The sequence below is a fragment of the Choloepus didactylus genome, chromosome 14 (genome assembly GCF_015220235.1).
Source record: "Choloepus didactylus isolate mChoDid1 chromosome 14, mChoDid1.pri, whole genome shotgun sequence".
NCBI lineage: Eukaryota > Metazoa > Chordata > Mammalia > Pilosa > Megalonychidae > Choloepus > Choloepus didactylus.
The window spans coordinates 27,246,372-27,263,394 of NC_051320.1; the positions used below are offsets into that span (position 1 = coordinate 27,246,372).

Genomic DNA, 17,023 nt, shown 5'->3' on the forward strand with positions numbered 1-17,023 from the left:
TATGTAACTTTAGAAAAATGATCTCAGAGATTCTTTTCAACCCTAAACTTTGGTTTGTTTCATTCTATTCTATTCATTCATTTTAAAAACATTTTATGGTGGAAATTTTTAACCATATAGATAAGAGGAAAGAATTTTATAGTGAATATCTACACTCACCACACAGATTGATTCTACTGTATACTGTTAACATTTTACTATGCATGTCTTATCACATATCTATCCATCCCGTTATCCATCTTATTTTTTGGATGCACTTCAGAATAAATTGTTTTCCTCTAAACACCTGAACATGTACAATAAATAGAGTTCAATATTTATTTAGTTTTTTTAAAGGTAAAATTCACATGCAAAAATGCACAAATCTCAAGTGAATATTTGCTGAATTTTGACAAATGCATACTCTTGTGTAACCCAAACCCTTATCAAGATTCCCTCATGTCTCGTCCTGGTCAATTCCTGCCCTCCCACCCAGATGTAACCACAGTTCTGATTTTTTATTTTTATTTTTTTTTTGCTGTTCTAGAACTTCATATAAGTTGGAGTAGGGTATATAATTGTTTATGTGTCCAGCTTCTTTTATTCCACATACTATTTTTGAGATTCAACAATATTGTTGAATGTATCAATAGTTCGTTCCTTTTACTTCTGACTAGTATTCCATTGTATAAATATACCACAGGTTTTAAAGAAAATCCATTCTATTAATGGATATTTGGGTTGTTTCTAGTTTTTGGTTAGTATAAATAAAGTTGCTATAAACAATCTTGTACCGATTTTTTTTATGGGCATATGTTTTCATTTATCTGACTAAATAGCCAGGGGTGGAAGTATAAGTCATGGGGTAGATGTATGTTCTATTGTCTAAGTATTCTTTAATTTTTTAAATGAGTATTTATTAGATACCTTTGATGTGCCAGGCAGTGTAGTTGCTGTGAAGACTAACTGATCTCTTAATTATATGTGTTTTTCCCTTCTGGTTCAGTGCATTATTTTGAAGTTTTCTTTTGTGAAATTGATCAGGTACATTTCCTAAATTATTTTGTGATTTTCATTTCAAAATAATTGTCCTCATTAGGGACTACTTTTGCTACTTCACAGTGGTGAAGACCATAGGCTCTGGACCTAGAGTGCCTGGGTTCAAATCCCAAATCCTCTGTTTATAGGTGTGTGACCTGGAGCAGGCAACTTAACCTTTCTGTGCCTCAGTTGCCTTCTATTATATCTTCTTGTACATATCCCTAATACCACTTATTTAATTGTATTGCAATTATTTGCATTCATATTTGTTTTCTCCATTCAACTATGAGCTTCTTGAAGACAGGAAATATATATCACTCATCTATGTAATATCAATGCCAAGCACAGTACATAGAAAATAGCATCTTCTCAGTAAATGTTTGGTGAATAAATGACATATCATAACTTTTTGGGTTAAGCATAATTTCCAACAGCACCGTGTAAGAATATAAATGAGAAACCAGGAGTAGAAAATGTGTTATTGCATTATTGTGGAATTGTCTATCTGATTATCAGAGTACAAAGCTGTGAGTTTAAGAGATGGGACAAAGCCCATGGGAATCTTTTGGGTAAGTAGGGTGTGGAACAGAGGGCTGCCCCAGAGGCATGTCGGTGAGCCTGAGCCCTGGCAAAGGACTCAAGGGGCATTATATATAGGGACAAGGAACTGAAAAGAGAGGAAGTGGAGCAGGAGAAACAAATCTAGCCTACTTTGCCATTTAGCTCATTTAGTCTTAACCCTGGTTTGGAGGGTATTGGAAAACTTACTGAATTATTGTTACCCTTGGATTTCACCGGAGCCTGTAAATTGAAAAAGAAACAGTGTTGTCTTAGCGTTACTGAGTAGGCCATGGAGGATGCCTGACATTCTCTGTTTCTCTGTTTCAACTTTGAACTAATCAGACGCAGTAATGATGGCGAAAATAATGATCAGCTAATGTTGATGTTGAACATAAGGTCTTGGGGTTTTAACCAGTATCCCTTGTTACACATTCATGATCCTTCACTGTTACTTAAAATCACCTTCCTAGTTACGGCTTGAAATCTCCTTGAATATTATTTCTGACACAGAAATTTAGCAGTTAGTAGTTTGGTGCTACTTTTGGTGACAAAAAATTTTATTTCATTAGAGAGGATGTGAACACTGTTGAAAAGACCATCTGATCTAAGATCTGGCGTGCTTAGAGTTAATACTTCTCAAGAGATGAGGGTTGGCTATATTCCTAGATAATAACAATAATGATAATAGACTTGTTGGGCCTTGCAATGTGCCATGTTAAGTGCAAACAATTATATATCCATTATTTCTTTTTATTCTTACAACCATCCCATGTAGTAAGTATCATTATGCCCATTTTATAGGTTGGGAACTTGAGGCTCAGAGAAGAGAAAGAGAGAGACTGTGTCAGTATTGAATGTACTCTATTATGCCATTTTGCTAGGTAGGTGTTAGTCGCCTCCTCTTTACAGACAAGGAAACAGATTGTGAAGATTTGGGGGACGGGCAGTTACTGAATGCCTGCAATGTGTCAGGTGTTCTGCAAAGTGCATTGCTGGCATTGTCAGTCTAGTATCAGAGCCCCTGGACAACCTGTCAGATTACTACCATTATTCCCGGGACAGATCGTGAGAAAACTGAGGCTCAGAGGGTTAAGTAATTAGCCTAAATTCATACTTTCAAAGAACAAAACCAGATCAAAAACTTAAGTGGAAAGCAGTCAAATTTTCCCCCAAGTCCATGTTACCTCAAAGATAGGATGTTCTTTCTCTCTTGGACGTATTTGTTCAAGGTCACAGAGTTAGCAAGTAGTGTGGAATTTCTGACTCTAGTTTGGTTGTTCTTTCTGCTACCCCCTGCTGCTTGCTCTGTGGTTGTAGTTCAATTCACCATTGTATCCTCTGCAAAGGTAGAGGAAACTGGTCAAGGGTTTGCTCTTTATGGGGACATTTTCAAATCCATATGATTAAGCAGTCTTGTGTACTCCTCATCTCTAGGCTAAATACGGGGATAGCGAATCCTTTAACCTCCACTTGCAGATCATGTTTTTAGTCCTCTAATGTTTTTGCTTTTCCTTTTAAGTTTCAGACCTGCTGTTACTGTTTTTGTAAAGTACTTAAAAAAAAAAAAGCTCCAACTGGCCTATTCTGAGGACTGTTTCCTGGTATAGAAGTCCTGCAATGTTTTTAAAGAAGGGTGTTTCTCTGAAAAATGAAATGTGGGTAGAAATAATATGCCCTATTCCATGTTTATTACACTCATATTCCTTAGGAGGTATACTGGGAAGATAGTGAGGGAAATGTCATAGTGGGAACACCCATATCTGTGTTCTAAAGAACTGAATTTTGCCTGCACATTGTACCTGCAGTATAAAGCATGTATCCTTCTTGTGACTTTCAAATGTAAAAAAAAAGGAATTTTAGTTTCTGTGTTGAAGCTGAATCAGCAGATTTGTGCCTGGAGATTAGTGTTTATTTCTCTTTTCTTTCTGTATACCACATGGAAAATACATTCCCCAAGTTTTGGTCTCACAGGGGAGATTTTAAGACTTGGTCTTTAAATATGTGCTCAGGTAAACAAAATGCACTGCATTTCTGTCAGTTTTCTCCAAGCATAGGAGTCACCATCCGTCTTATAAAAATGTGTTAATACTTGCTTATATATGAAGACAAGTTCATCTGCAGGATTTAGTGACTCACTCATAGATTGATAATTTTACAAATGTAGTTGTCATCTATTTCCTTTTCTTTTTTGCTTTTCGGATTACCCTGCTCAACTTCCTCAGCAGAATGTGATGTCTTTCTAATCAACAGAGAAGATAGTGCAATTTTAACTGCAAACTAAATCACCCCTCTCTGGATGATAGCACATGCTGTGGGATGAAGCACTGTCCTGAAATTTCAAAGGAGTCTGTCTCTAGGAAGAGAGGCACCAGCAGATGGCAATACTCCTACATGGAATCTCCTCCGAGACAAATGCCAAGTACCTAGAGTAAACTGATACCTTAGTGAAGTCACATGAGGTTCTGAGAAACCTGATCGCTTTTGCTTGGTCGGAGCCCATTTAACATTATCACTCAGCTATTATCTTATCTCTCTATTCCATCTGACAATTCTTCAACTCAGCATTTCATGTGCACCATCCTTAAGGTCAACCATGGCTACTAGTTCTAGGGTGGGTACTTTGAATGTGGTGCCTGGGTTAGGTATGAGGAGCAAACATTTTTAACAAACGACTCTTGTAGACTGCTCTTCCCAGTGACCTTGATGGGGCTATTTGCTGCACTCACCTCTGTGATCTCCTGGGCTTGGCTAACCTGTGTTTTGGGACGCGAAGCATTAAATTACAGGAACTTCTGAGCAACAGGCTCACAAACCTTGAGCTAGAATATGTTGGTGATGTTTTATTTAAATATGAAATTTGGAGCTTTCCCTACAATGAAACTGCTATACTTTTGAAACTAGTTGGTTGGTTGGTTCAGCTCTCTTCTTTCCCTTCCTTTATCCTCTGTGGACTGCACCTAGTGGTAGCTTCTATAAATCTGGACTCTTTTGCTTACAAAATCCAACTGCAAAGTACTGTAACTTTCCAGAAACTGGTTGACCCCAGGAAACTCTTAAGCAATTTGATACCCATGGTGATATTGTAGATTTTTTTTTTGTATATTTTAAGATTTATTCTCTTCTTTGTAGCAAAATTTCTCTGATCTTATGCTTTTTCTCATTGATGTATATGTATGAAGATACTTTTGTCCTCAACAGAAAATCTATCTCAAACTGGTTTAAAGAATGGGAGCATTTATCATTTTCTATAATAGAAAATCCAGAGATAAAGCGATCTTCAAGGTTCCCTTAATTTAGCGGCTACGCAATGTCATTGGACACTGAAATTCTTCTTCATCTCCACTCTGTCCTTCATAGCATCTGCTCTCTCCTTAGGCTTCTTCTTAGGACCACAACAAGGCTGCTAGCAGTTTAGGATCACCCAGGAGAAAAGATTCACTTCTCCACTTGACAACACCTGAGAGGCCTCTGCATCTCTGAATCAACAACTGGCAAGAGGATGGGAATTAGCATCCACTAAGGTGGATCACTTGGGCTGGAATGAGGGTTAAGGAGAAATTCACAATGCTTGCTACAGTATCTGTGGATATTGTTTGTACCTCAAATCTGTTTTTAAATTAATCTATACACTCTTTTTTAGTCCCTGGGAAATTTGAGGAACGAAGTGTTAACAGGATAGTCATTTCTAACTGAAAGGTTAATAGTGAAATGTGACTGAAGGTATTTTAGGTGAGTAAAAAATTTTGAGTCTAAATCCACAGGGCTTTGGGCAAGTCGGTAACTGAAAAATGTGTATCATTGTCTGTCCTTCACAAGATTACTTGAGGCATTACTTGAACTGTAAAAAGCAGGCTTTTGTTTTAATAATTTCAAGACATAAGAGAATGACTTCAGATTTAAAAAAATCTCTTCTATGAATAATATTCTGCACCTACGATAAAATCATAAACTCCGTATTTCTTATTTGCTGAGCCCCCATTTCCAACTCTGTAAAGGAAGGACTGGATAATTTCTGTTTTTAATAAAAAAAAAATTCAAAATAAATATTCCTGCCTACTTAAAGACCTACTTTAATAAAGAAATAGTTCATCTGATTTCCTTGAACTTTCTGCTTAATCTAAAAGTCACAATTTGATTTTATACACCTTCATATTCAACATTATTTCATAATCTACCTGAGATTTTAAAAGCAATATTATTTTGCAGCAATTTCAACCTTAGAGAAAAATTGCAAAGGACAGCACAGAGAATTCCTTTACAGTCTTCACCTAGAGATCCCATTCATGTTTTGAATTGTCCCATTGATACTTAGTTTGCAAGGCTACTATAGCAAACACCACAGATGGGTTGGCTTAAACAACAGGAATTTATTGTCTAATAGTTTTGGAGGCTAGAAATCCAAAATCAAGGTATTTGCTTTCTCCAAAGTCTGTGGCCTTCTAGTGGTGGCTCAGACTCTGCCTCCATCACATGGTGATCTGTCTCCTTTTGTCTCCTTCTCAGTTATCTGCGTCTCTGTCTAGGTTTCCTCTCCTTAAAAGGACTTCAGTCATATAGGATTAAGGCCCACCTTGATTCAGATTGGCCTCACCTTAACTAATACCATCTTCAAAGATCCTATTTATAAATGGGTTCACATCCACAGGGCCGAGAGTTAGGACTTGAACTTATCTTTGTGGGGTACGTGATTCAATCCAGAACAATACCCCTTACGGCATAAGGATCCAGGATTATTCTGCAACCAGTTGTCAGATCTCTCTAGGTTCTCTCCAGAAGGGTTCCTCAGTCTTTTCTTGAATTCCATACTCTTGACAGTTTTTAAGGTCACACTTTAGTCACTTTGTAGAAGGTCCCTAATTTGAGTTGTTCTGTTTCCTCTTGATTGGTTATGCAGGTTTTGGCAAGTATATCACAGAAGTGATGGTATGTTCTCCTTCCTGCCTGATGCCAAAAAATGTTTCAAGCTCATCTTGTACTTTCCTTGCCCAGACCTGCCATTTCTCCAAGAAATCCTAGTTCTTTTTTGTATAGAGTGGAATTAGAAACCAAGATCTGGGTGCTAGGTGTGCTCATTGCTACTGGGGTGTTATTATTCCCACATTAGTGCTAGCAAATACACACACACACGCACACTTTTACATCTATATTTATTTTCATATCTATCTATATATTTTGAAAACATGAGTCATACTGATAACTCCAATTCCAATCCAGGGCCATAGGTTTCTTCACAGTCATTGAGAAACCTGGCTCCCATTATCATCAATTTATTTACTCATTTCCTCAATTCTTGGGATGTAGCCAACAACTGACACTTTTAGGTTTCCCCTGCTTCCTGCTCAAATGCCATCCATAAAGGGCCATCATCACTATCTGAAGCTGGGCTACCCATGCCACCTGCTCCCAAAACTATCTTCAAGGGGTAACAATTACTGAGCTTCTCAGGTTGCCTTTTCTGCCCAGCTCTAATGTCATCCTCCTACCAGCCACTGTTACTGTCCTTCTGCCTGATGACTTTTGGACTGAGGAGGGAGGAAAAGAAGGAAGGAAGCAAGGAAGTAAAGAAGGAAGGAAGGAAGGACAGAAACCTAAGAAATTATGAGTTAAAATAAATGACAGGGATTTCATATCATTAAAATTAGGAGGCATGCCCATGGTTTGCTATTTATTCGTCACTATTTCCTTTTTTTGGGGGGGGGAGGGTATTAAACATTTTATTTAAAGATTTTAAAGTAAAAAAAGAAGTACACAAATATAGACTTCATTATGATGACAAAGGCAGTATTCTATGTGACAGAAAAATTTTTTTAAAGTAAAAGTACTGGTACTGAACAATACCCAGTGTCCAATCCAGACTGCACATATATAAAATGATCTGACCACAAATACCATGCTTATGCAAAATAAAATTTTTCTTAGAACATCAAAATTCTGGCCATTTTGACTGTCCACTGCCTTATTTCCCTCTTGAGTATTTTGAAAGAACTTCTATAATATAATGTAAAAGGAATTGGCATGGCATTTAAAGACTGTAAAAACAGAACACAATTAAAAACTTATTTGTAATGCATTTCTGTATAAAATATACTCATTAGCTTTATTTTAAAAATATTTAAAAACAAAAGACAACCCTGAATAATGGTTAAAACCTCATCATAGAAAAATGCTCATTTGTAATATTGGTATACAACTGATGGATTTTTTTTTTTTTTTTTTTGAGAAGATATCTAACTTGAAGAAGTCATTCATTCAAAATTTGTTTAAAATTGTGGATAAGATGGTAACTCACTGCTTACCCCTCCTCACAATGCTTTATCATGAGCATTCTTTCTAATATTTAGCCACAGGAAAGAGAAAAGAGTAACTACAGGAGTGTTTCCCAAAATCAAGTCCAAAAGCACATTGGAATTCTGAGGTGGGCCCAGTGAATGTGCATTTTAAATAAACTCCCTAGGTGATTATTTCACATTCTAAAACTTGAGAACTAATGCTTTAGGGAAAAACAGCACCACTTAAAACCAAGATCATAAACATATTTCTGACATAAAATGTCAGATTTCTTTATAAGTTTATGATTTGAAGTGAATACTGCTTTTTGTATTAAAACAACAAGTTTCAGGTATTATGAGAAACAAATACCTTTCAAAGAAATGTGATTATATATAAACATTTTTCTTAGAGGTTTTTATTGCTTTCAGACTAGTTATTTGAAGAAAAGACAATAATGGCCAGAAACTTTGGAAAACTACAGATCTAGTGAAATGTAGCTTCCAAAAAGATATGTATTAAATGCCCCAAAATTTTAAATCATTCTAAATGTATGACTAAATAGCTTTCCCTAAAAATAAAATTTACTCAGATTGGACAATTGTAAGTTAATTTAGATGGATCATAGTTACTTAAGTCCTTCCATTAAAAAAAATGTTTCAAATAAAGAACAGAAGGATGATATATCTGGCACCTCTTTATTTAAATAATAAATTGCTAACCAATAATATTAATAAAAAATAGTCTGAAGAACTCTGCCCATGAAATGTATTCTACTCTGTATTACATGTATTACCTACTTAACAAAAATTCACCTAAGAATATGGAAATATGATATATTTGAGTGTGTGTATGTCCTGAACATTTATTCATGTTTATTTATTTATTTATTTTTGGACTTTATTGAAGACTCCATAAATAGAATCCAAATGTATGATAATGTGGGGTTTTTTTGGGGGGGGAGGGGCATAGTTAAGATATACTACTTGGAAAATACATTCTTTTCCTATATACTAAATTATAAGAAAAAAATATACATTCTGCATCCAGTGAATAATGGAATGCTTTTTCAAGTTTGGTAATGAGTGCTCCTCATTATTTAAATCAAATTATAAAAAGCCATTGTGGAATTCACTCTCCAGTAACAAATAAATATTACCATTGCACTTTTCTGGATCTATTTTAAATTTTCTTTTTCTTTTCTAGATACTGAGAAAATTTCCGTTCAACTGCATCCTGTATCTTCCTAACTATATTTATTAGCATTCCAATTAAAGTTCTGGCTAAAGAGACAAACTCAGAATCTACCCCTTTAATATATTAAAAAATCACTTGCACCAGTTTTTGAAAATGAGCTAATGATTTGAAATCTAATTCTTAATAAAATGTGTGTTTTTTTTCCCCACAAGGAGAATCTGTGTTCCCATTTCTAAGCAAGGAATACTTTTTGTTACCAATCAATTTAATAACGGTTTTGCCTTAAAATCGGTAATTTAATTATCCAGGGCAATAAAACTTATAGTTGAATTTTTAAACATAAAGAAACTGCAAACTAACAGGTAACATAAAAAGATGTTACATTTTGAATTAATCTTTTATTCCAAAATTAAACACTTAGAGACAAAAATAATAGGAGGCTTATAATGTAATCCCACTATGTGCCTCAACATAGCAGATATTCTTTTAACAGCAGTGGCAAGTATTTCCATTAAGCAAAAAAGACAACTTCATTACTCATCAGTAGGCTACTGAACAACCAGTACAACTAAAATCTGACATAATTGTCTGGAAACAAGTTTCAATTTTTTTTCACAGCTAAATATAGATGTAATAATTGACAACTACAGTCAATAATAGAAGATACTGAATGTTTTTTTGTAAGTAGAAAATATAAAATGGTTAGTTTTCAACTCTATATTATTGTTTCCAGGCTGGTAACATGTTTACCCATGCATTAAATGGCCACAAAGCAAAATGCATAGTTGAAAAATGAAGATCGGACACATTCTTCTGCCGACATTGAAAGAGGATTGATACATTCAAAACCTTCAAATTCAGACTGGTTAGTCTTTCTTACAATGTCATCATCATCTGGAGTGAGCTGGACAGTTTCATTAGTAAACTGGGAATCAAAGTTGTCCAAACCAAATTCCCCAGAAATATTTAGTTTAAAGGGAGGTACCACTTGCTTTTGCTCCATCACATCCAAATCAACATTTCAGAAGAATAGTTGTCCCTGAATATCTTCACTATTTCCTTTTTTTAATAATCATTTTATTGAGATATATTCACATACCACGTAGTCATACAAAACAAATCGTACATTTGATTGTTCACAGTACCATTACATAGTTGTACATTCATCACCAAAATCAATCCCCGACACCCTCATTACCACACACACAAAAATAACCAGATTCACTATTTCCTTTTAAGTTTCATATTAAAATTCTCCTTAACATAAAATTAGTGTACTTCCTTCTTCAAGAGAGAAATATATAGACTATGTATGTATTCTCTCTCTAAATATATTATACATAGTTTATATTAGTATCTATATATATAGGATATATATGCTATATTAAAAATAATGAAAATGATTGCATTTAACCTAGATTTGGCATATGAAGTCACAAATACAAGTTCTAAACAATAGAAAAATGCAGCCTTCCACTACGAATATCTGAAAAGTAAGTATAAGCATGGGTTCTGGCTTAAATTGCCTGAATTGTTTGTTGGGTGTTTTGGGCAAGTTACTTAAAACTCTGTGCTCTTTAATTTCCTCATTGAAAATGTGAATAAAAATAGTGGTATCTCTTGGAATGATTTTTAGGATTAAATAAGTTGACAAATATAAAGTCCTTAGAACAATGTCTGATACTCAATAAGCACTATCATAATGCTAGCTCTTAGTATATTACCATTATTTGTATTGCTTTTTTTTTGCACACATTTTACCATCTGGGATTTTATCTCAAACTTCTTTAAATTGCCTTAACAAACCTCTAAACTCGATTTGCAATATTTCCTTTCCTATATGAACCATTGATGAAAAGGTCTCCTCCTTTCTCTCTTCTTTCTCCTCCTCCTTTTGCATAGACATTCTCTTGGCAATTAGTTCCTTAATCTCCCCACCTCCCACTTCCACAACTCTGCTCTGTTTTCCCTCCCTCTCTCCTACTTGTCCATAAATGTCATACCACAGATTTCTTTGCAAATTCTAGAACTTCAAAAGACCAAATAATTCTTCTGTTGCAGAACAGCACAAAAGTGGTTAGGAGCATGGGCTCTGGTTTGGCTGTGTGACCTTGGGCAAGTTGTCCAACTGCTCTGAGCCCTAGAGATAAGTAGTGTTACCTCATAGAGTTATTGTGTGGTTTAGATGAGATAATTTGATAATGCACTTAACACTGTGCTCAATAAATGTTACCTATTATTATTGCTATTGTACCAAATGGAGGGGTTGATACTGGCCTTCTCTACTTTGACTTTCTTCTTTTCCCTTGAATGCCTTTCTTCCACATTTTTTATATTTGCCCTAATGCTGAGAAAAATTGATATACGTAGCTTTAAACAGTTGCCTGTTAGTAGTGTATGTGAAACAAACTAGAAGTTTGGATGTTTCAGGGTGATATGATGAATTTGCACTTGTGGAACCCAAAAGACCAACAACTATTGAGAGTCATATCATAATGTTTTTCAGAGCATGGACTCTGGAGTCAGACAGCCTTGATTTAAATCCTGGCTCTGCCTCTTACTAGTTGTGTGACCTTGGGCCAGTTACTTAATCGCTCTGTGCATCAGTCTCCTCATCTGTAAAATGGGAAGATAATAATAATACCTGCTTCATAAGGCTGCTGTTAGAATTAAGTTAGTATTTGTAATAGCAGTTGGCATGGTGTCTGGCACTTAGTAAGTACTGTGTACGTGTTAGCTGTTACACTACTGATCTGTAGTGGCCTTTCCATGAGCATTTGAGCTTTTCCTGTCACTGAAACCAAATCGTTCTGATTTCCTGTGGTATAGCTATTCTTTCTCTTTTATGTAAGAAGGTGAATTTTTGCAATATTTGTACATATACTCATGTACATATTTTATACTTATCCATTCTACTGATACAATGTATTGATTCTTTGCCATGTGGATAGACCTTTTAGTTTAGCTTCTGTAAAGGAAATGGAACCAAATCATGTCGCTGATGTGATTCATTGGGTGATATCTGTATGGCCGAGAAGTAGTGATGGATGCCTCTGCTTTTCTCCACGTGGCTCAGGTGCTCAAAGAGCCATAGATAGCTGAGCCAACCAAATACTTTAGCTCAGCCCATTATTTTTGTGGTTAGAGCTTTGCCATTTAGACTCAAAGTCACTAGCAAAGGAGATGTCTTTTTGAATAGGTGTCACATTATTTTGGTAAATACCTACTTTTGGAAAAATACATATATTTTTGGTGTGTTTGCTTCAGATAAATTGGGCCAGCACAGATTAAGCTTTGAATATAATTGTTCTTTAAAACACAGAATTAACCTAATATTCTGTTCATATTTTTCTTAGAGGCAGCATGGTATAATAAGAGCATTCATTCATCCAACAAATATGTATTAAATTGTCCAGTAAATGCCAGCCAATTGTGCTGGATGAAGAATAATTGTGCATATACCCCACTCAATGCCAGCTAAAAAGATATTTCTTCTCTTACAACTTATATATGATGGGAAGACAAATATTAATCTAAGAACCATGTAAATAAAAGAATAATTATAACTGAGCTAAGAACATGGTACTAGGAGAAAATATGCAAGAAGAAATCTATCTAATTAGATAGACCAGGGAAAGTTTCCTGTAGGAAGTGGCTCTTGAGCTGAGAACTGAAGGAAGATCATGAGATAACAGTGCAGGGGAGTCAGGTAGAGAGGGAAGGGAGTGTTCCAGGCAGGGGCTTTGCATATGCACAAGTCCTGTGGCAGAAGGGAGCCTGGATCTTTTGAAGTAGAGACAGTAGGTCAGTTTTGCTAAGGTTCAGAAGAGCTAGGTTGGAGCCAGACCAATCAAGTTCTCGGGGGCCATGTTAAGCACTTGCGTTAGCCCAAGTTCAATGGCAATAGGATGTCAAGAGAAGTGTAGATAGGCCATGTGTTTTTGGTATATGAAAAAAAAGAAAAAATGCCAAAAAATATTAATATTTAGGACTATAATTTCAACACACAATATATAAAAGTGCAATTCAGTGTAAGTATGCTATTTACAGGATAATTTCAGAATTTACAAATTTAAATCAATTTAAAGTATAGTACAGGTGGTATGGACTGTTAAAGGGACATCCATTTAAAGTTGTATGATGAACATCTCCCAATCCTGTCACCGTGTGACTGGGACTGAATGTATAGCCTCATTTGGAGGTAGGGCCAAACTTTAAATTTGTGGCTTTTCATGAATGTGAGGCTTAGGCCATATGGCCCTCTTTATGCCTCTGAAATAGACCCTGAACATGAAACCGTTGAAATGTTTCAAGCAACGGAAAGTGATGTAACCAGACATGCATACTGAAAAACTTCACTCTCAGTTGTTAGTGATCAGATTTTGGGGGTGGGGTTGGGAGTAGAGGAAGAGGGTGACGGGCAGAAAATGTGGAGAGAACGGTTAGGAGATTATTACAGTAGTCCTGAGAAGAGATGATGGAATCATGCATTCGGATGATGGCAATGGAGCTGCACAGAACAAAGGGATTATTTGAATCTTTATTTAGATGAAATATAGAAAAAGTCTATAATTTAAGACTTTATAGAATGATGCCCCCATACTGATGTTCCATCACACCAACATAGTGATTCTTTTTTTCATATAATAATTTTTTCATGTTCAATATTTGGATGTATTTTAAACTTTTCATTTTCCAAAGAGTTTTTTGCATGTATAAACAGTGACTTGGATATGCAAATAACACAAGTTGCATGTATTTTTCTTACACTTTAGTTTTTCTTTTTAATGCAGAAATTGAATTTTAGCAAGTCAACATTTACTGAGCATCTACTATATGCCAAGTAATACGTGATTTTAGTATGTGACTTCTAAATTTGTGCTTTCTCTTCTATAATCTGATAGCATGTATGACCATTCTGAAAAAAAATAGGTTATTTGAATTTAGTTTTAAACAGCTTGTTGGTTAAAAGTTCTAAAATGTAAAAGGAGAAATAAGTTGAGTTCTTGAACATCATATGGCCAGTGCCCTAAGTGTTTTAAGAATACAGTTAGCCTTTTCACCCTGTCTTTCCCACTGTGTGCCCAGAATAAGTGATTATCTATGTCAGATCCTACAAGCATTGCACACAAAAAAGGCAAAAACAATGGACAATGAGAGAGAAATTTCATATTTTGCCTTGCCCACCTTTTTCTTTCAAACTAACCTAAGTTAATAAAATGTCACATAAAAGCCTTTGAAATTTCATCATGGGTTTTGTGAAAAGGGAAAGCTGACCTAGAAGTGCTTGACCTATAACTTGGCGGCTACTGAGAGTCTAGCCTCATAATTCAGAGGTGCAGTGACAGCTTTGCCTATAAACTCAAGTCTTCATTTCACTGACATTTTCAGGTTTAGTCTCCTTGAAAATGCTAATGAAAGTGAAGCATATCATTTCCCTGCTTGGGATAGCAATGGTGATGTTTATGGAACCATTTGCTGTCTCAGGGGTAATCTCCCGGATAATTTGGATTAACCTTATCGGGTCTCTAGATACCACGTTACCCAGAGTGGATGATCTTCAGAGTAACCTTTCCAGATCTTAAGGTTTTAACCCAGCACCATGTTTTATCAAAAAACATTCAAAAGAATTTCATTGTAAACTGTCCAGCCAGGCTTACTTCAACCCTTGAGTTCTAAAGTGGCCTTCATGCAGGCAAGAAAATACAATATCTTCTGTGAATCATTCTAATCAGAAAGAAAGTAGTGCATCTTGACATCTTATTCTGCTTACTTTCTTCATGAGACAGTTGTTACATATCAAAGTACCTTTCTTCTCATATTTGGAGAAGGTCTGAAACTGAGTACCTGGAAAAGGAGGGAGGAATGGTTTTGTTAGTTTATTTGCTGGGAGTGTTTGCTTAAAAGACTGGAGAGTTTTTTTCTAAGGAAGAATTTGTCTCTTGGACTGGCAACAGCAAGAAGCAAGAATCTTTCATTTATACTGATCAAAAGTCCTTCTGGTTTGTTTAAAAAAAATTTTTTTTAAAGGGAAGGTGGAAAATCAAATGCCTCTGGAAGCTGGGATCAACCCTGAAATTCTGTTCCACTCAAGGCTTCCATATCCTAATAATTCTTGCTTTAAAAAATCTAGTTCTACACTATTAGTGATTATTTCTTAATATTATAAGATCAGAGCTTACAATTCCAGGACCAGCTCATGAATTTCAGTGTCTCAAAACTGAAAAAAAAAGGAAAAATAAAATAAATTAGCAATTAAAAAATTTATATCCAGTTTCATAGGAAAAGTGAATGCATCCCCAGGCCAACAGAGAGTGAGTGTGTGTAATAAAGAGGTGTGAGTCCCTCATCTGGGCTTGGAGGATGCAGGCAGTCAGATGGGGCCCGGACCCATCAGTAAGGCAGGTGAGGGTCCCTGTCCTGGGGATTCACAGCTCCTGGGTGCTGAAGGAGGTGTACTTGGGCTGGGTGGCTGCACCGTACTCGATGATGAGCTGCTGCACAATTTACCTGGAAGTGTCCAGATCATCAAAATTCTCCTTGAAGCTGTCTTCCTTGCAAAACTGCTTTAGGAAGCCGGCTTATGCAGCTTGTCGTATTGGTGATCTGTCAGCTGGAAGAACAAGAAGATGCTAGTTGGGCAGACTTCCCCAAGAGGCTGTTGGCTGGGTCCCAGGGGAGGAAGTTGGCCAACTTCTGATCCCAGATATTCTGCAGGCTCCTGTGGACTTGGGAGAGGTCCAGCTCTTCCTGGATGATGTTGAGGATGGCAGTGGAGCAATGCTTGGTCTGATGATCCTGGTCTCTGGACACTCTCATGGCTTTGGGCTGCAGTAGCTGCCTCATCACATCCAGGACCATGGTCTTCCTAAAGCTGGTCACAGACTGGTCCATGATAAGGGAAGTGTAGCCAGTCATGAGGAAGTGAAGGTTCCTCACTGTGGGGCTGAGCAAAGCCATGAGGTGGACCAAGTCATTGTGGCCAGAGTAGTGCAAGGTGGTGGTGCTGACCAACATGGTGGTGGACACCAGCTGTGTGTTCTAGGAGAAGGATGTGTTCTGGATGTGCGGGTGATCTGTGGTCATCTGTTCAGGGCCATGTTGTCCAGCACTGCCTCACAATCTGGTTCTGGGTCAGCCTCTTGAGCGTGAGCAGATGCACACCACCTCATTCATCTCGTTCTGGTTGGGAAACAGCAAGTACGTCGGCACCAGCTTGTTGGGATACCTATGGTTCAGCCGTAATATGAAGTAGGAGCCCAAGTCAGAGCCTGTCCCCTCAGTGCAGAGTGACACAGCACGAAGCCCTCTTGACTGACACTACCATCTGCTTTCCTGTCTTCAGTGTCAAACATGTCCTAGTGGATCTTCTCTCTCTATAAAAATCCCCCGGCCTAGTTGTTTGCCAGCTCCTTCTCTGTGCTCCCACAAGTATATGTTCTTGGGGTTGTAGAGCTTGACGGAGGGGAATTGGATCGCCTGGGGTTCAAGTCCAGCAGCATGGCCCACAGGATGTAGTATCCATCATCTGCCTAGTGAAAAAAGACGTCCTTGCAATCAGGGTTGGTGGTGAACTCCTCCATGATGCCCTTGGGGCTGATCTGTGTTCCGCACAGTTGTTTCCAGAACTCGAACCCAGTCGGATCACTGCACCTGCTGAACTAACTGCAGGGTGACGATTTCCCTTGGCATCATCCCTCAGGCACAGGTGTTGCTGTGGCTGGCACCCCCAATACCGCTCACCAGCACCACTCGCTGCAAGACCCAATCACCAATATCAAATTAGCACTTTTAATTGTAGTGGCATGAGACAGTGAGCCTGTGTGATCCACTCCTGGTTTTCTGGACAATCTTCATCAGGTTTGAATCTGTTTAAAGAGGTGGAGTGGAGCAGAGGTGGCTGATAGAACTCATATCCTATCTCTAATGGTTGCAGTATTTTGTGGTCTTAGAAGGGATAATAGAAGAAAAAGTCACT

The 17,023-nt window shown here is 37.0% G+C and overlaps 1 pseudogene; it reads right to left on the reverse strand.

The window, feature by feature from the left end:
* Positions 1-15,473: 15,473 nt before the first annotated feature.
* Positions 15,474-16,737, reverse strand: LOC119508805 (annotated as a pseudogene).
* Positions 16,738-17,023: the final 286 nt, after the last annotated feature.